Here is a 17,944-nt window from a genome sequence, read left to right on the forward strand (position 1 = left end):
AAGGACTGTTTTAACTAACAATTTGGGTGGAGAGTTTGAACCATATTGGTTATTGATGTAATTGTCCTGTTTTAATAGATGGGAATTACAAGCAGCTGTTGAGGGGAAGTACACAGGGAACCAGAAGAGGTATTGGGGCAATTTCCTTAGGAACCAACAAGTGGAGTAAGACAAGAAATAGAGGGCAAGACCAGGTTGACCCCTGTGTTTGCCACCGAGATTATAGCCCTGCTGCGGACAGCAACCCTGTAGGCGTGGGTAAGGTGGGGGCAAGAAGGCCATACCAGACCTCTATTATTCCTCAATTGTCTTTTAATACAACAGGGACCAGAGGGCATGACCAAGTTGGCCTCTGTACTCGCCACTAAGATACACCTGCTATGGGTAGCAACCCCATAGGCACGGTAGATGGGGGTAAAAAAGAGAAAAAGCCATACCAGACCTCTGTGATCCCATTTTGTCCATTCCAAATAAGCGTGTATAAAGAAAGCCTGGGATTTTTTTTCTTCTGTTCCCACTGTCCTTGCCTACATCAACAGATGCTAGTATGACTCATTAATTTTTTTTTTTTTTTTGAGAAGTAAGAGTAGATTATTGGAATAAAAAATGAGAGTGAATTGTTTGAGCCAAATGACTTATGGAAAAGGAAAAGGGTAGTTTGTTATAGATGAGCAATGTGATAGTTGGCTCTCACAATTAAGAGATAGATATTATATGTATGTTAAGAGAAGTTTTGTAGATGTATAGTGATGTTATTGTAATATGTCCTCCCATAGTCCTCTTTCGTCTCCCCCTTGTAATAGCCTTAGTAGTCAGGGCATTTGGGGAGGGCCAGCTTACTATTAGGACGTGCGACATGACAACACCTGACTTCCAGTCAAGATGTAAGAAAGTAATCTCCACCAATGGATGGCAGAGAAGGAGTTGACTGACAAAACTTTGGGAGGGGCTAAGGGTATAAAAGGCAGAGCATCCATATTGTTAAGGTTTAACAAACCTTTAAAATTTTAAAAGTGAGCATCGTTTCTCACAGAAGGAAAGAAAGAAAGAGATAGAGAAAGAAGTGTGTGTTGGGGGTAGAGGGACAGACAGAGGGTGACAGGTTAGGTGGAAGCATATCACCCATCTGAGGGTCCCAACGATGTCCCGTTGCTCCCCTCCATCTGGTCTTCTTGGTGGTGAGGGTCCCCCATTGCTGCCACCACACTGCACCACCACACATCAAAGAGTATAGAGTCCAGTGGATTAATATATGCTTTGGGCCAGGTGGTGTGAGAAACGACTGCTCACTTTTTAAAATTTTAAAGGTTTATTAAACTTTAACAAAAAATACAACAAAAGTACTAAATAAGGAAAAATTACAGTGCTGGGAGCCCCAGTGACTATCAGCCATGTGCTCCTCTTCAAAATGGATGCTCCGCCTTTTATATCTCTAATGCCTCCTAAAGTCTTGTCAGTCAACTCCTTCCTTGCTGTCTAGTGGTGGAGATCACTTTCTTACATCTTGATTGGAGGTCAGGTATTACTATAGTAACAAGCCAACCCTCCCCAAATGCCCTGACTACTGAGGCCATCCTGTGATAACAATGCAGGGGGGAGGGCATGTTACAGTAACATAACTATACATATACAAAACTTCTCTTAACATACATATAATGTTCACCCCTTAATTGTGAGAGCCAGTTATCTCATTACTCATCTATAACAAGCCCTCCTTTTTCTTTTTATAAGTCATTTGGCTTGAACAATTAACTCTTATTTTTGATTCTGATAATTTACTCTTTCTTTTCAAAATAAAATTTTTTGAATGAGTCATGCTTGCATCTGTTGATGTGGGTGAGGACAGAGGGAACAGAAAAAATCTCAGGTTTTCCTTAGGCCCACTTATTGATGAATTTGTTGGACAGACAAAAAGGAATCGTAGAGGTCTGGTATGGCTTTTTACCCTCATCTACCGTGCCTTTGGGGTTACTACCCATAGCAGGTGTATCTTAGTGGCGAGTAGAGAGGCCAACTCAGTATTGACCTCTAGTCACTGTTAATTGCACCTGTATGGGGTGTTGAAGGGAAAAGACACCTGAGGAATGACAGAGGTCTGGTATGGCCTTCTTGCCCCCACCTTACCATGCCTAGGGGATTGCTGCCTGCAGCAGAGATATGGAATCTTCTCGTTGGCGAACACAGCGGCCAACCCGGTCTTGCCCTCTATTGCTTGTCTTCTTAAGTAAACTACCCCAGCACCTCTTAAGGTTCTCTGTGTACCTCCCCTCAACAGATGTTGGCAATCTCCATCTATTAAAACAGGACAATTACATCAATAACAGGTACCGTTCAAACTCCCTGCCCAAAATATTACTTAAAACAGTCCTCGAGCTGGCTGGTGGGAGCTTGACTTTATTTTTTTTCTTCTTCAGACTTATTGGTGCTTTTTTGGTTATCTCTCCGTCTCTGCTTGAGAGTTGCACAGCCGATTCAGTGGTTAGCAGTACTTGAAAGGGACCTCCCCACTGAGGGGTTGGAAGCTGGTCTTTCTATTATTTGATCAGTACTTAATCTCTAGGGTTAATATTATGAATTAATGCTTTAAACCCTTCTCCTTTTGCAGCCACTACTTACATGGTATTTTAACTCTTCCCATATCCCCTTTCAATTCTATAAACATAAGTTGTTTGTTTTTTAATGCCTATGCTCACCAAAAAATTTAAATTCTTCTTCTTGGGGACTTATTTTATTAAGGGCTCTTGATGATATTCTGACGCCAGGAGGTAGAGCTCTTGATATCTCTTGTCTTCTACCTCCCCTCTTTGCTTGTTCTTAAAAACCTTCAGATCCCCTTCGCTCTGGGGGCAATTTCTCTTGAAATGTCCATTTTTCTTACAATAAAAACAAATTTGTCCTTCTCTAATGGCAGTTAACATTACTCTGGCCTTTTCCTTTGCTTTCTCTTCATTCCTCCTGACATATACTTTCTGTGCTTCTCTTAAGAGATCCTACAATCCCCTTTCTTGCTAACTGTCTAATTTCTTTAGTTTTCTCCGTATATTTAGCCACACATGGGTGACAAAATATGGTTTTAGCAAGAATTGTCCAGCTGCTGTTTCAGGGTTGATACCTGAATATTGCCTCATATTTTTCCTCAGTCTTTCTAGCCACTCTGTTGGAGTTTCTTCCCTCTTTTGTTGTTCATCAAATCCTTAATGAGCATTTTGGCTTTGTGGGGCCACTTCTTTAATACCCCTTATAATTAATGTTCTATACTCCTCCCTGTTTTGCCTTCCCCTGGGGTCGTTGTGGTCCCAATTAGGGTGTACTGTGGGCATTTTCAGACCCCCAGGAGGTCCTTGCATATGTTCCCTTCCCCATATTCGCATCCCAGCAGCCTGGATCATCTGTCTTTCTTCTGCTGTAAATAATATGGCCATTATTGAATGTATTTTTTCCTATGTATAAATACTGAGGCTTAAAAATTGGTCTAAGTGTTCTGCTAATCCGATGGGGTTTTGTAGTAATTTCTAAAATTCTTTCTTGAACGTCTTCACATCAGAGTAATTGAGTGGTACAGTTACAAACCCAATTCCCCCTTGCGTCCTACTGAGTGGTACTTCTTTCAGAGGACACAATCCTATTGTTTGGTTCTTATCCCTTGATTTGTTTTCCTTTTGCTGTGCTATTCTGTTACTAGTATTTTGACTAGGCCCATCAGAGGGCAAGGGACATGTGGTCGGTGCCAGTGGAGGAGGAGGCAAATAGTCTTAACAGGTCCCATTTTTTACTCTTTGTTACTTTAAACTCGCTCACCCCTGAAGGTAGACATTCTGTTTCTCAACAGCATAATCACTCTCTTCTTGATTAAATGGTTTCTTAGTCTTTACATAAATATTTAAAGCTCCACATATCCACCCTTCATCTGACCCATACTTTGACTAAAGTACATTATCAGGCCTAATTTCTTCTTTAATCCACTCTATCATACCATACTGTGGCAGTGGGGTTTTGAAGGTTATATGTTTAGTGTCTCCCTAAAGTTGTTTACCACCTGTCTTCCTGCCTTTTCCCTGTGGCTGTTATGATAATTCCAGATCCTTCTCTGTCTATCCTCCAAAATCCTGCCCCTGCAGCCTGTCTGTCATAATTTGCTACACCCATTTATCCAGAAGCTTTGTTGTCAGTTAGGATATTTCCCTTCACTCATTGGTATGCCCCTTTCCCTTCCCCTTCTTTATTTGTTTTATGTTTGCATTTATCCCCCCATACCCCTCCTATCTAGTCCTTGATTTGTTAGATGGTCTGCTCCCGGGAAACTACCCCCCCCCCCCTTTAAAAGCTGCCATTTTTCTTTGTTTCTCACTTTTTTGCCGCTGCTCCCCATTGAGCCACGGCGCTGCAGCACCCGCGCTGCTCCCGTCACGGGAAAGAATAAAGACGGCTCGGAGACGCAAGCAAAGAGTCCTTCCTTCTTCCTTTACCTTGGTCCTTAGACGTGGGTCCACATTTATCGGCCGCATCTGTCGGTACGGGACCCCAATCAGTGGCCGAACCACGATCCTGCCTGCCAGCGGCTGAGGCAGGATGCATCCACTCCTGATGCGCATCAAGAGCGAAAGGGGATCGTAGCGCGTGGGCGACCGGCGCCACGGCCCCTCCCACGATCGGGGCGCAACATCGCCATACTGTATCATCTTGAACTTATTTTTATCTCTGGTGTTGGAGTCATATCTCCACTGGGCTAATTTTCTTCCCAGTGGGCTATCTGGGGGTATACCTGCTTATATCTCCTCAATTTCTCCCCTTTCCCCTTGGGGATTCCCTACTTGTCCATAGTCCCATCCCGACCATCCAATCACAGGCCTTCCCCTTACAGAGCACTCCCTTAACAACTACAGGCTCTCCCGACAAAGCCTGCCCCCCTGATTGGTTAGAAAGAAAAAGAAAGTAGAAAAAGAGAATAGAAAAGACAAAGAAGGAAAATACTTTCTCCCTGGAAAGCTGGAACAAATAAAAACCCCGGTTTCAGTCCAGGAACTCCCATGTGATTGGGTTGGCCCTTCCACTCTTTCGCCACCGTGGTCTCGCACGCCGGTGCTTTTTGGCGTGCTGAGGCAGCTGCCAAAAGCTCCCACACATGTGGGCTCCCCCGGCCCCGTGGCTTTTATGCCGGCAGATACTACAGAGAAGTCGCAGTCTGGCGCTCCTGGGTCAGTCCCGCCGGACGCCACCGCCCCTGGCAACCCCGAGTTCCCACAGCCTGCCCAGCGCTGGGGCTTCCCCAAGAAGCACGATTGCTGGCTGTGCTGGGTGTGTATTGCACATGTTTGCTGCTGAGGACCCAGCTGGCTCAGTGGCGGAGCTACTGGGGGTGGCTCCCAGCCTGCCAGGGTCCCGTGTCCAGGATGGTAGCCTCAGCCCCAGTAGATGGGTCGAGGGAGAGAGAGAGAAAGAGGGTGTGATGGATGAGTAATGCGATGATAGACCCTCACAATTAAAAGGCAAATGTAATGTATATATGTTAAGAAAAGTTTTATAGATTTATAGTTATGTTTTATCCCCTTGCATTGTTATCAGGGGACTGCCTGGGTTTGGAAAATTTGGGAGGGTCGGCTTGTCACTATAGTGATATCTGACCTCCAATCAAGATTTAAGGAAGTAAACTCCACCACTGGACAGCGAAGAAGGAGTCAATGAACAGAACTTTGGGAGGGGCAAAAGGGTTAAAAGGCGAAACCTCCACTGTGTAGATGAGCACATGGTAGGAAAAATCCTTTGCTTCAGGCGCCATAATATTTTCTCTCTTCAGTCTTCTGTTGTATTTTTGATAAGGTTTAATAAACCTTTCTGGATTTTTGGAAGTGAGTACCATCTCTCACGAGGGTGAGAAGGAGGACAGGCACTCCCCCAGTCCCCATGCAGATGGCTGTCTGTGAGTTCCTCGCCCCCGCTCCCAGAGCGAACTGCTAGGAGGGGGGTCTGCCCTTGCCGGGGCTGCTTCGGTGCAGAGGGGGAAGGGGGAGGGATAGCGTTGAAAGTGCTGCCCTGAGTAAAGAGAGGGGGCCAGTGGGAGCAATAGGCGATAAGATCGAGGCTGAGATAGCCTTAATCTCTTGCTAATTCTCCAAACTTCACAAAGGTGCTTATTCTGAAAGCAAGATTCCTTTCTTTTTTCTTTCCTTTTTTTCCTCCTCTGTTAGGAGAGGGGAGCTTTTTGTTCTTGGAAACTGTTAAATGAATGCATCTGTCATGCTAAAAGAGTTAAATATTGCCCAGAGGGTAAAAAGCAATAGATGTGATTCATCTCATGTTAAAATCGGCCTGGCTCTTCTTGTTTAACTAATTGTGACTCACAGAAAGAAGAATTTGCCTCTGCAGCTGTTAGCACAGCTGGATACAAGATGAAGAGGTGGCTGTGGAAAAACTCTTTTTGTTCAACCCAGAAAGTTTTGAGGAATGCTGATGGCAAATCTTGATGTATTATTGTCTTCCTTTTGTGACTGTCCCTGTGCCATTAAGAAGTCATTTTCAGATAGTACTGAAGCAGCAATCTGAACCAGGGAAAGAGGGTGGATTCATGCTAGCAGAACCAAAGGATTTGTGAAGGAACCTGAGGAATGGACTATCACATCTAAACCAGGTGATACCAAACTGACTTTCAAATGGGGACTGGGTTTGGGAAGACCCAAGTGAAGCAAGGAATGCACAAAGAATCACACTGTCCTAGGTTGACTATATGATGTTTTTATCCCCAATCGTCTTGTTCTGTTTATGCTGAATAATAAGTATTGCACCTTTAAGACTTGTTCCAAAAAGTGAAGGGGGGAGAGAAGAAGCGCGCAATTTGTTTTCAGACACTGCACTCACTCCTCCACATTCCTGCTCCTGGATTGTGTTGTCTGCGGATGGACAGACAGCGGGACAGAGCTCTCCTTTGCTTTTAGCTAGTTTAGCTAGCTGAGGCAAAGATGTTCCCTGGACTGTGTTTTTTTCCTTTTTTTTTCCTTTTATTTGGACCTGTTTAAACCTGCTCTGGAATGAACACCCAGAAGAGCACCAGCAGCTCCCACCTGTGGCCCACCAGGCCGGGCCTGTGCGGTGGCATTTCCAGCACCTGAGGGACTGATAAGAGCCTGAATGAGCTGAACTGCAACCCGGGGAGGGGACTTTCTGAGTTTGTAATCTCTTTTGAAGCAGCAAGGGGTTTTATTGCTTAATAAACAGGTTTTTTCCACTTTTCTCCAAGGAGGTATTTTTCTCCTGGATCACTTGGGGGGAGGGGCTGATTGAATCTGCTTTCCTAGAGGAGCCCCTTTGAGGAGTCTCTCCAATATTTGCCCTGAACCAGGACACACACCTAATTGGGAAATAAGGCCAAGCTTACATCAGTGGTTTCAAGTCTGGACAAGTCCTGAGACACTTCCAATACCCTCCTTGGGGAGGAATGCTTCCATTTCAAACAGGAGGATCAGGACTGTTTAGGTCAGAGAGTTCTCATATTCTGGCCTTAGCCTGTGACTTGTACAAAGAAGAGGGGGATATACAATTTCCATCAGTGCTATACGGTATACTCTGTTTGATTCATCCCAATACTGGACACGCTAGCTGGGTTATATGCAGATGTTTAAATTGTGGGAATACTTGGTATTGTAGTTCACAAAATCAACACTCGTTGCAGCAAGTGTAGAGTACCAAATCTATCCCTTATCCAGATAGAACTCAAAACAACTGAAATAATAACTTTGCTTTGTGGATGGGAATTATTAGTGCCTGTTGAATGGGAGATACCTGAGGAATGGTGGGAAGCCACAGTTAAGGAATGTCAAAAACTATTTGCCTGGAAATTAGTAAAAAGTGTCAGGAGAATTAATCCATGAACATCAGAGGTTTATGTCCAAAAAGGAGACAGAGGAGTCCTGTTACTTTCTTCAATTAAAGGGAGAGAGTCCACCGGAGCATTCCCCTGGGGTCTCTCAAATTTTTGGAGGATGCATCCTCCTTTTTATCCTTATTTCCCGGCCGCATTTCCCTTCTCTCTATCCCCATTGGTTGAGGTACTTGAGAGGTACAGACTTCCCAGATCATCTGATACTGAAGATTTCCCTCTAATGTATAACCCTCCCTTTTAATTTTTAATTCTTATGGAATTTAGGGGTTTTCCCCATTGTTTCTTTCATCTTTCAATATCCAATTTCATTTATCAGCAAACCTACAGTTTGTTTGTAAGGGTAAATATCTTTTTCCATTCATCAATCAGTGGAATCCTTCTCATTGTTTCTTTTATCTCTCAATGCTAGGTTTATCTACGAGCAGACCCACAGTTTGTTTGTAAAGACAAATCCATCACTCCTCTCAAAAGGAAGTGACAAGGGAAAAAGAGGGCAAGCCTGGACTGGCTGCTGTACTCGCCACCGAGAAGATCACGTACACCTGCTATGGGTAGCAATCCCATAAGCAGGGAAGGTGGGGGTATAAGCCATACCAGACCTCTGTTATTCCTGTTTCTGTCACTCATTTGTTGTCTTTTCCCTTTCGGGATACTGGCAAGATCGTGTCACAAATGCTACCAAAAGCATTACATGGAAAGAAACCAAAGTTCCTCTTTTATTACACACACCCATGTCAACAGTCACTGTTATAACCCATCCAAATTAAGTACCTGCAGGCAAAACAGGGAAAAATATTGGATTGCAAGAAATTTAGGACAAAGTGGTAATAGACTAGGAATTGAATGTCCAAAAGGAGAGAGATGGATTTGTTTTACATTTGACCTTAGGGATAGAGTCCAAGATTCGGTAAAGGAACAATTAGTAAACAAAAAGGTAAAACCAGCACAGCAATCTAACTCTGTATTGGCCCCAAATCATGTGCTGAATTGTATTGTAAGACTCTAAACAGTTATAGAGATGATAACAAACAAAGCTGCTCAGGCATTGGAATTAATATTAAGTCAGCAAAGCCAAACAAAAACTGTAGTGTATCAGAATAGGTTGGCTTTAGACTATTTATTGGTTAAAGAAGAGGGTGTTTGTGGAAAGTTTAATATATCAGATTGTTGAAAATAGATGACAATGGGGATGTCATCCTGGACAAAGCAAAAGATATCAGAAAAATAGCCCGGTTACTGGCCCAAAATTGGGAAACAATGTTAAAAACTAGCTGGTGGGGCAATGTATTTGGGATAGGATGGTGGAAGAAATTAGGCTTCTTCCTTTTATGTGTTACAACTCTTTTGATATTTCTTCCTTGTTTAATCCCCTGTTTTATTTGATTAATTACCAGCATAGTCCAAAGAACGCAAATGGACAAGAAATATTGCTCAAGCCGAATGGTTTATAAAGAATAAGATGAGGTATTGTTACAGATACATATTATAATACTGGGTTTTTGAAAATATTAAAATGCATTCTATATGTGTGATGTTAAAGTAACTTTATAGTTTTTATTTCTGTTGTTAATTAAGCTTAGTGAAATAGCTGATGTGAGAAACGTCTGCTCACTTTAAAAATTCAAAAGTTTTATTAAACCTTAATAAAAATACAACAAAAAGACTAAATAAGGAAAAACAGGCCTGGAAGCTGCCCTCGTAGCTGTCTACCACATGGCTGGCTCATCTTCAAGAGTTGTGATTCTCCTTTTATACACCTGGGGGTTGCATCAGCCAACCCTGGCCCCTCCCAAAGTCTATCAGTCAACTCTTCTCTGCCGTTTATTGGTGCAGACTGCTTTCTTGCTACTTTATTGGAGGGTCAGGTGTTGTCATGCTGTGCCTCCCCCTGCAACAAGCTTTTCCATTCCCAACTGCTCCATGTAAGGGGTACATGCACATGCCTTCTTTCTACCTGACCTAGACAACTCAGGGTGTCTGATGGCAACAGTGGGGGGGGGGGGGAAGGGGAACTATGGGGAGAACAGAGGACATTTAAACAGTAACATTATACATCAATAAAGTTTATCTTAATATTCACACAATATTCATCCCTTAGTTGCGAGAGCAAATAATCTCATTATCCATCTATAACAAACCTCCCTTTTCTTTTTTATAAGTTATTTGGCTTGAGCAATGAACTAGTTTTTTGATTTTTGATGAACTACTCATGTTTTTCTTAAGTTAAGTTTGAATTTGGATTAGTTATAATAGTATCTATTGATGTGGGTGAGGACAGTGGAAAAGGGTTTTAAGCAAAATGATTGGTGGAATTTGTGAACAGAGGTCCCGTATGGCTTTTACCCCTACCTACCATGCCTACAGGGTTGCTGCCTGCAGCAGGGTTATAGTCATCTTGGTGGTGAGTACAGGGGCCAATCTGGTCTTGCCCTTGGTTCCCACCATACTTTAGTTTTAAGTGAATCCTTTTCACACATTATGCTGCTCCTCCCCTTAACAGATAATTGTAATTTTCATAGGACAATTATATTAATGGCTAATACAATTTAAATTCTCCGTTCAAAATGTTACTTAAACAGTTATCTAAAGTCTGTAGAGTGGTCCTGTGAGACTTTCACTTGTTTTTCACAAAGTATAGCAACAGGGGAATAATGTTAGTCTATCAATATACAAGAATGAATGTGTACATTTATAAGTTCTAACAAGTCTACAGCAAAATTAAGGCATGAGGTAAGAACATAAACTAAGTTGAACTCTAAATATTGTGACATAGTGTACACAGGGGGGAGTTAGGGGCTACTCTGGTCAGTAGAGCTCAGTAGCAATACGTACACATAGACACAAACAAACATACACGTTTTTTTCTCAGGTGGGACAACAGCCAGATACATGGAGCTGTGCATCCAGAGACATGTTTCTGAGCTTGCTCAGCCCATGTCTGCACGTACGGGTATGTGCAGACCTAGTTGACACACACAGGTACTTGCTTACCAGCATAGAACCTTGGCGTACAGTGGTACCTATCAGCAGCACACTCTTGCGCACACACGCACAGAGAGCTGTGTACTCTCTACCTGCACACGCCAGCACACGTGTGCCACAGAAACACTCATTTTTGTACAGTCTCTACTAATGCACACATGCTCACAAACATGAGCTTTGCTCATATGTAGAAATTGTGTACATTAACATGAGCATATAAATCTGTGCACACTAATATGTGTATGTGGCAGCAGCTCTCTAGACACAGAAACAACTTTCCCAGGCATTATCCTGGGGAAAAGTCTGTGAGAAGATCAGAGAAAAGAATGAGAAACAATTCTTATCTTCACTTGCTGCACCTGTTGTTGTGAACATGTGAAATGCCTTATGGAGATTTGTTTACCAAAGGGTGGTTTCCTAATTAGCCACTGGTGATGGTGTTTGGGTTGGAAGACCAATTAGGTCCAGATGTATCATAACTGTCTATAAAAGCAATGGGTTTCTTAATAATGATAGAATAATAAAGAGATTGATCAGCCTTCTGTGAATCATGGAGTCAATGCTAATTATTACATGGCCGGGGGGCCATCGCAACGACAATTGGTGACCACACCGTGTGTTACATTGATCACCCCTTCATGGAGTTGCAGGATGGGTGGAGATGCCTCGGGACCCCACTGGGACTCCACCGGGACTCCGTCAGACCCCCGCTAGGACCCCGCAGTGCCCCGCGCAGCCTGCTCCAACCAGACACCTTCTGTTCCTGCGGAGAGGTAAGTGACCTTTCCCCACATCTTCCTGGAGAAGATCTGTCCTTCGGGACCGTGCTTTTGCCCTCATAGCCTAGGAACTGGGGCGGGGAACAGATTTCCGAACACAGCACTGCCTGCAACCCTGGGAGGGTTTGCAGTTGGGAAAAGGTGCTTGCAAAACGGGCATCCGACTTTCTATGCCAGAACATATAACCCTTACAGCGTGGGGACATATGATTCGTCATAAGGGACTTCCTGTGTCAGAAGATGCTCTTTACAGGCTTTTAAGTTGGGCCAAAATTCATGGTTTCCCCGTGGATGTGCAAACCTTACTGGATCCACGGGCCTGGGCCTCACTGGGTTTCTGTCTGTGTGAGGAACTCACGAGGGGAGATGCAAGTGTGCCTCAACTACTACTGATTTGGGGAGCGCTTTACTGAGCAATTAGGGGCTGGACCCCAAGGAAAGCAAATCCACCTCCGTAGGCATGTCTCAATCGGACACGGAGGAGCGCCTCCCCCCATACGAGTGGCACATAGCAGCTGGCGAGCCTTTGCTGTGGTTGGCACTGCTCCGATGGCTGGGGCCGGAGTTCCCTGTTCCACAAACCATCTGGCCTTGCATGCCAACCCCGCCGTGGCCAGCCAGGGAACGATCCGTTTACGGACAGCCACCGCTGGTTCCTTATCCCCCGCGGCGCGGGGGTGAGAGGCATCGGCTCCAGTGCAGCCAGAGCAGCTCTCTCCTGGCTTCCTGGCGCATGCACAGGAAGGACTGACGCCTTCAACGGCTCCGTTTCCACGGTCAGCAGATACCCCGACCGGCGCCGCGGTCGGTCCTGCCCCTTCGCCTTCACCCACGCGAACGGAACAATCACCTCCTCCTCCTCCCCTCCAGGCGGCGTGTAGATTGGCCTCGCTGCTGGGTTTCCTCCCCCCCTGCACTGCAGGTGGGGGCGGAGCCGCATCCGCCACCATCAAGGGATGCAGCCGGTTCCGCGACAGCGGTTGGCCCCTCCACGCTGAAACTCACAAGCAGCCCCTCTGCCCCGCAGCCTGCAGCTGGTTCATTGGCAGCGGTGCCCACAGGGACGGCCGGGGATGTCCCCCCGCCAGCTCCAGCTCCTCCAGCTGGCCCGGCTCCCATCCGGGACGCGAGCTGTGGTGCAGAAGTTCCTGGCCCGCCCCCCGCTGCTTCCCTCAGGTTGCCAGGGAACACGGACAGGGACAGCAGCAAACACCAACAGCCTGTCCCTTTGCAGGGACGTGCCCTCGTAGCTGGGTGCCAGTCCGACCGCGCTGCGAAATCTGAAGATCAACATTCCTCTGGGACCAGCACCTTCCCTAGGACGGGGCCTCCTGCCTTGCTCTGTGGGGTCCCTGCCTTGCCTTGGAGCACCCCGTGTGTCCCTCTCCCATTCACGGGGAAGAAGGAGCGGGGTCCCGAGAGGTTGTGGCTTGGTCCATGCCCGGGAGGGGGAAGGGCGGAATGTCGGGGAGCTGGCCGAGACATTGGCTGCGTGGTGGGGCTGGGTGGTGAAGGAGAATGTGGGAGTGACTCGCTTGTCCTGGGACGGACACGGGCTGTCCCAGGGGCCCTAAATGACAGCAGTGCAAAGCTGGGGGAAGGGAACAAGCCAAATGAATCTGAGCTCAGCCCGCCCCGCCCGCCGGGGTTGGGTCCCTCGGCCCGCCAGCCGCTTTCCGTGGAAAAAAAAAAAAAAAAAAAAAAAAAAAAAAAGGCGGGGGGAAAAGAGCCACCATCTTCACTGACAGCTCAAAGTGCTGGAAGACCACGAGTCAGGCTCGGCCCAGTTGGTTGAATTTAAGGCTGTGGCCATGGCATTCCAGAGATTTTCTCAAGTGCCTCTGAATTTGATAGCAGTTCTACACAGAAAAGGCATTCCTGCAAACCCTCCAATTAGAGCTTGGGCTGTGGCCAGGCCCTGACTCAACCTGGATGGGATGATTGACAATCAACCCAGATGTTTTCTGCATCCAAAGGATTCAAGTCATTTTGGCTTGGCAATTTGACCACATATATATGACAGCTGAGCTTGCTTTCAAAGGCAGTTTGGAAAATCATGATCCAGACATGATTACAATTCTCTGCTGGCTTGAGATCTATCAGCTGTTGCAGACTCTGAGATGACAGTCAGTGCTATAGTGCCTGATAAGTATATAATGTCACGTGTTATTGATTATGTGCATTATCTGATTTATTCCTAATTGTTGCCAATTTCTCCTTCATTGCATGCATTGATTTTGCTCTGATGCTTCCTCATGCTTGTGAAAAGTGCATATTATATGGCTCTACGCAGATATTTACTATAGGTATTATGTTGTATTGATTAGTAGTTCTGTATTAACATTTTAATAGTATGGTAAATGTAGTTTTGTAGTTAAAATGTAACTTTCGTAGTTAAAATAGAAACTATGTATGTGGGATATTTTTAAAGAAAGAATGAGGTACTCGCACCAGATTGCAGACACAGGATACCTAAATCTTTCAGAGAAAAAGAATTTATTGCTCTCTTATCAGAAGAAACTAACTTCTTCCTGCCTCGCTCAGTTCTGAAGACGCCGTCAGGATTGAGAGGAAGAAGTTGACACTGACCAGACAGAATCCTTTGTTTGAATGGAATTTATGCATCATGTATGAGATGTATGAATATGCAACGGGCTATTGCTTTTAAGGGTTAATCCTCTGTTAACGTGTGTCCTTTTTCGGGCATATTTTGCCCAGAAAGAGGTACCCAGACTGTCCGTAACTCTTTGTTTTTATTGTCTCGTATTGTCCTAAATCCAAATTGTCCAAATTTTTATTACTCTAGTTATATTACTATTTTTATAACCATTTTATTACTATTAAACTTTTAAAATTTTAAAAACCAGTAATTGGCGTTTTTCACATGCTCATAACCAAGACACACCTGCGTCTGGAAACATATAGAAGCAATCCATCAAGGAAGCTGTGTCATCATCATAGTATGATGTCCCTATTAACCTTCTTCAGCTGTTCTCTTTCAGGACCAAGAAGGACATTCATGGATGCCAAAGATCAACATCTCCAGCAAATGGACCTTCTCCTGAAACTCAGCTGTTTGGACTTTAAAACAATGATTATTCATTGCATTCTCCTAAGAGATATTAGACATTGTTTGGTTCACTCATACTGTAAACCCTGTCTCAATGATATGATAGAGATAGATATTCTACAGGTAGAGAATCTCCCTGACCATTCAAAGTCAGCATCTGATTGAGGTTCTGATTGACGATCAGCAAATTACTAAAGGAACCTCTTAAGCTGTTTGTTCTCCTTCCTGCAGAAGGATCCTGCAGAGGATTACAAATGCCTCCTTCCTTTTTAAACACAAAAGGGTGAGCTGTGGCAGCAGCTCTCTGGTCATAGAGAAACAACTTTCCCAGGCATTATCCTGGGGAAAAGTCTGTGAGAAGATCAGAGAAAAGAATGAGAAAAAATTCTTATCTTCACTTGCTGCACCTGTTGTTGTGAACATGTGGAATGTCTTATGGAGATCTGTTTACCAAAGGGTGGTTTCTTAATTAGCCAATGGTGATGGTGTTTGGATTGGAAGACCAATTAGGTCCAGATGTATCATAACTGTCTATAAAAGCAATGGGTTTCTTAATAATGATAGAATAATAAAGAGATTGATCAGCCTTCTGTGAATCATGGAGTCAATGCTAATTATTACCTGGCTAAGGGCCCGTCGCGACAACATGTGTAATGCCATCAACACTCATATCTTACACAGGGCTATGTTCACACTTGTAGAGCCTGTGTACACTCACAAACACAGGGCTGTACACAAACTTAGTCACACTTGAGAGGGGGTAATTTAACACACATGTATATAGTAATGCACACAACACGTGTACACCTTGGTACTTGTGTATGTGCACCCAGAGCTGTGCACACCAGCACACACAGGTACTGTATGTGCAGACTCACACACTCTGGCACACGTGCACATAGACACACACTGGTGCATACATGTAAAGCACTCCCAAGAGCTCTTCTTGAAAGAGAGTAGTAGGACATCTACTGCCTGCTACCACCCCACCACTTCCTGGCAGTATTTTACCCTCTGTGTCTTTGGGGTGGGAACAGACAGTGTTGTTTTAAAAAAAAGGTTAAAGAAAGACTGTGTTATATTCTTGCCTCCTGCCTCTTACCCTACAATGGCAGGAGGGCACAAAACTCAGCACTTTTTGTTGTTCCGTCTTTCCTAGAGTCTTGATCGGCACAAAGGAGAGGTTATTTATTTAGATTGTAGAGATTTGGACAAGTACTTCTCTTACAAAGAACAATTTCAGCACAACAAGTATAAAAAGATTTGGCCTATCTCCTTTATGAAGAAAAGAGGTTTCTCCTTTGAAATGAATACAAACTAGAACTAGAGAGAAAGGCACAGAAAAGAGCGAAAACAAGGCATAGCACTGGTTGTCACCTGTTCTCAGAATGATGAAAATACTGAGGCACTTTCTAGCAGATGAGACTGAAGGCTTTGAAATGACGAGGTGCCAAATTTTCAAATTCTCTCAGAGTTCCCATGGCATACATTAATGTCTCATCCTGTACCTCTATTCCTTTAAGGCCAAGTATAGATTTGTTGTGTCTTCTCTGAAGAGGGCAATACAAAAACCAAACTCAAGTCCCCTTCCCCCAGCTGCTTAAATAAGAAGCTATCTTTTGTCTCTTATTAGGCAAAATTCAAGAGGATTTCTGATATAATGAACAGTATTTAGAAATACAATAAAAAAATTCTTATTAAACTAGTTTCTGAATTGCCCAAATTATTCAATACAATCAGGCAGTGCATCAAACCCCCCACACAGAAAGAACAGCTCAGCTCTTTCTGATATCATTAAGATATCACGTATAAATAAAATCCAAAATTGTTAACAGCATTTTTGTGCAAAGTTTCCACAAGGTATTTGGAAATTGCTTTCTCTGGAAGGCTTTGCAAGTTTGCAAATTAAGTAATTTTAAATGCACTAATGAAAGCAGAATCTTAGCAGAGGTTTCCTAACTTATCTGATAATGTCAATTACAATTGGATCTGCATACAAAACCTATCAGTGATGTACAACATCCAAATATATGATAGTGATTAAGTAATCCCCATAAGTGTACTGTTCAAAGAGTAAATAAATAGATTATGGTATTCCTCACCCTTTACACAGCTACACTGTTGTGTTTTGTCAAGGGTTACTTCTTACCTTTTAACTAAAGGGGGGGGTACTTGAGGTCCCTATCATTGTGGAGGTTTGCTCACAGTTCATTCTAACTACAAGCTCTCTCGACAGAACCCATCTTCCTGATTAGTTAGTAGGAGAGAGAAAGAAAGAAAAGAGAGGAAAAAAAAAAAAGATAAAGAAATAAGAAGCTTGGCTTTCTTCTTGGAAAATAAAAGCAAATCATTAGCTTATACTCTTGGAACACCAGTGGAAGCGGTTGCTGAGCCACTCACGTGGTGTTCTCATGTTTGTGCAGTTCCACGCTGGAGAACATCGCAGGGGAGTCTCCACAGCCTGGTGCCCCCGGGCCAGCCCCGCTAGGCACAGTTGCCCCCCCAGCATTCTTGAGTCGCCATGGGCAGCTCCATACAGGCAAGCCCATGGCGCTGGGGTCACCCTCTAAGAGGTACCTACTGCTTGTTGTGCCACATGCGACTGTATCCTCCACACTAAGCTGCTAGTCCCTCCCTGCTGATCTGGCACTGCACCTTCGTATGCCCCCGCTCTGCGTCTGCTCAGCTCCACACTGGTGGGTTGCGAAGACCCTGCACAACCAGGAGTTTTTGATTCTCAGGGGTCTCCAAGCAGAATGCATCCTGCAGCACCACCGTTGGGCTAGTGACCTCTGTGGTCCACAAGGTCCTCGCACAACCAAGCCTGCCCCCAACCCTGGCCTACGCCTGTGTGCCTCCAAATCTCTTGGTCCACGAGAGTGTGGCCCCCACTGCTGGCAGCCCGCACCGATGGACTGGCAGCTTCGGGCTCCATCGCCCCAGTCCCTGGCAGCACTGAGCCCAAAGGCACTCAGCGCCAGCGGCAAGAGCCGCGGGCGGCCCCGCGCCTCCAAACTCCCCCAGTCCACAAGCGCAGCCTTTGTCACTGGCAGCCCCACACCAGCGGCTCCTGGCTCCAGTGCGTCTGATGGCTGTGGTCACCCTCAGTTGGGTTGGAACTGCTGAAAGTCACCACACTGGACGCCCCTGGCCCACTACCGCCCATGTGGGCCCGTGGGGTCCCTGGCTTGGAAACCCTGTGCATTCGGCAAAAGTCATCCCAGTCTGAAGAGTGTGGAC

At 44.9% G+C, this 17,944-nt stretch overlaps 1 long non-coding RNA gene across 1 annotated transcript in view; it reads left to right on the plus strand.

Annotated features, from left to right (window-relative positions):
- LOC139598934 (uncharacterized) overlaps window positions 1-15,300 on the plus strand; it is a 30,393-nt gene extending 15,093 nt beyond the window's left edge. The window contains exons 2-3 of the long non-coding RNA XR_011682084.1: window positions 11,500-11,628; window positions 14,637-15,300. This is a non-coding gene — a long non-coding RNA (uncharacterized lncRNA). The remainder of the gene's footprint in view (window positions 1-11,499; window positions 11,629-14,636) is intronic.
- The last annotated feature ends 2,644 nt before the right edge of the window (window positions 15,301-17,944 follow it).

Source organism: Agelaius tricolor, unplaced genomic scaffold (genome assembly GCF_023055355.1).
Source record: "Agelaius tricolor isolate 1412-34295 unplaced genomic scaffold, bAgeTri1.0.p SCAF_21, whole genome shotgun sequence".
Lineage (NCBI taxonomy): Eukaryota > Metazoa > Chordata > Aves > Passeriformes > Icteridae > Agelaius > Agelaius tricolor.